This window comes from Arachis ipaensis, chromosome B8 (genome assembly GCF_059453495.1).
Source record: "Arachis ipaensis isolate K30076 ecotype BB chromosome B8, ASM5945349v1, whole genome shotgun sequence".
Classification (NCBI taxonomy): domain Eukaryota; kingdom Viridiplantae; phylum Streptophyta; class Magnoliopsida; order Fabales; family Fabaceae; genus Arachis; species Arachis ipaensis.
This window is the reverse complement of record NC_142443.1, coordinates 104,205,549-104,207,914: the sequence shown is the minus strand read 5'-3', so window position 1 is coordinate 104,207,914 and position 2,366 is coordinate 104,205,549. Positions and strand designations below refer to the sequence as shown.

The 2,366-nt window shown below is 32.8% G+C and overlaps 1 non-coding gene across 1 annotated transcript; it reads left to right on the top strand.

The window, feature by feature from the left end:
* The first annotated feature begins 617 nt into the window (after positions 1–617).
* On the top strand, positions 618–725 carry LOC148549084 (small nucleolar RNA R71). Its single transcript, XR_015897379.1, has one exon. It is a non-coding gene; the product is annotated as a small nucleolar RNA R71 (small nucleolar RNA).
* The last annotated feature ends 1,641 nt before the right edge of the window (positions 726–2,366 follow it).

Here is a 2,366-nt window from a genome sequence, read left to right as displayed (position 1 = left end):
ATGAAACTCACAGTGGCCTTAGATAGATCAGAGACTAAGTTTGCTAAATTAGAGGTATTTTGTTCAGAGTTCTCTGTCTGTTGTTGAGTGGATGATGGAAAAGGCTTGCTATTGCTAAACCTATTTCTTCCACCATTATTAAAGCCTTGTTGAGGCTTTTGTTGATCCTTCCATGAGAAATTTGGATGATTTCTCCATGATGAGTTATAGGTGTTTCCATAAGGTTCACCTAAGTAATTTACCTCTACTATTGCAGGGTTCTCAGGATCATAGGCCTCTTCTTCAGAAGGCGCCTCTTGAGTACTGTTGGATGCAGCTTGCATTCCATTCAGACTCTGAGAAATCATATTGACTTGCTGAGTCAATATTTTATTCTGAGCTAATATAGCATTCAGAGTATCAATTTCAAGAACTCCCTTCTTCATAAGCGTCCCATTACTCACAGGATTCCTCTCAGAAGTGTACATGAACTGGTTATTGGCAACCATGTCAATGAGTTCTTGAGCTTCTGCAGGAATTTTCTTTAGGTGAATGGATCCACCTGCAGAAGTATCCAATGACATCTTTGATAGCTCAGATAAACCATCATAGAATATATCCAGGATGGTCCATTCTGAAAGCATGTCCGAAGGACACTTTTTGGTCAGTTCTTTGTATCTCTCCCAAGCTTCATAGAGGGATTCACCTTCTTTCTGTCTGAAGGTCTGAACATCCACTCTAAGCTTACTCAGCTTTTGAGGAGAAAAGAACTTGGCTAAGAAAGCCTTGACCAGCTTATCCCAAGAGTTCAGGCTATCCTTAGGTTGAGAGTCCAACCATATTCTAGCTCTGTCTCTCACAGCAAAAGGGAAAAGCATGATCCTGTAGACTTCAGGATCTACTCCATTAGTCTTAACAGTATCACAGATATGCAAGAATTCAGTTAAGAACTGAAAAGGATCTTCAGATGGAAGTCCATAAAACTTGCAGTTCTGCTGCATCAGAGAAACTAATTGAGGTTTCAGCTCAAAATTGTTTGCTCCAATGGCAGGAATGGAGATGCTTCTTCCATGTAAAGTGGAATTAGGTGCAGTAAAGTCACCAAGCATCCTCCTTGCATTATTATTATTTTCGGCTGCCATCTCCTCTTCCTGTTCGAAAATTTCTGAAAGGTGCTTGCTGGATTGTTGTAATTTAGCTTCTCTTAGTTTCCTCTTCAGAGTCCTTTCAGGTTCTGGATCTGCTTCAACAAGAATATTCTTGTCCTTGCTCCTGCTCATATGAAGGAGAAGGAAACAGAAAAATAATAATAGGGATCCTTTTTACCACAGGTATAGAGGTTCCCCTGTGTGAGTAGAAGAAGAAAAGAATGTAATGTAATGAAAGAAACACAAGGGTAAGGAGAGCAGAGATGTGGGATGAAGAGAGGTGTTAGTAGATGAATAAATAAATAGAAGGAGATGAGAGAGAAGGAGAATTTTCGAAAATTATTTTTGAAAAAGAGTTAGTGATTTTCGAAAATAGTTTTTGAAAAAGGTTAGTAATTTTTCGAAAATTAAAATCAAAAATTAAAATAATTAGTTAATTAAAAAGAAATTTTGAAAAAGAGGGAAGATATTTTCGAAAATTAGAGAGAGAGAGAGAGAGTTAGTTAGGTAGTTTTGAAAAAGATAAGAAACAAACAAAAAGTTAGTTAGTTAGTTGAAACAAATTTTGAAAATCAATTTTTGAAAAGATAAGAAGATAAGAAGTTAGAAAAGATATTTTAAAATCAAATTTTAGAAAAAAGATAAGATAAGAAGATATTTTTTAAAAGATATGATTGAAATTAGTTTTGAAAAAGATTTGATTTTGAAAATAACAATTAATGACTTGATTCACAAGAAATCACAAAATATGATTCTAGAACTTAAAGTTCGAATCTTTCTTAACAAGTAAGTAACAAACTTGAAATTTTTGAATCAAAACATTAATTGTTGATGTTATTTTCGAAAATTATGAGATAAAATTAAGAAAAAGATTTTTGGAAAAGATTTTTATAATTTTCGAAAATAACTAAGAAAAATGATAAAGAATTGATTTTTGAAAAAGATTTTGAAAAAGATAAAATTTTTAAATTGAAAATTTGATTTGACTCATAAAAATAACTAGATTTTAAAAAGTTTTGAAAAAGTCAACTCAAATTTTTGAAATTTATGAGTGAAAAAGGGAAAGATATTTTTTTTATTTTTGAATTTTTAATGATGAGAGGGAAAAACATGAAAAGACTCAATGCATGAAAATTTTGGATCAAAACAATGAATGCATGCAAGAATGCTATGAATGTCAAGATGAACACCAAGAACACTTTGAATGTCAAGATGAACATCAAGAACTTATTTTTGAAA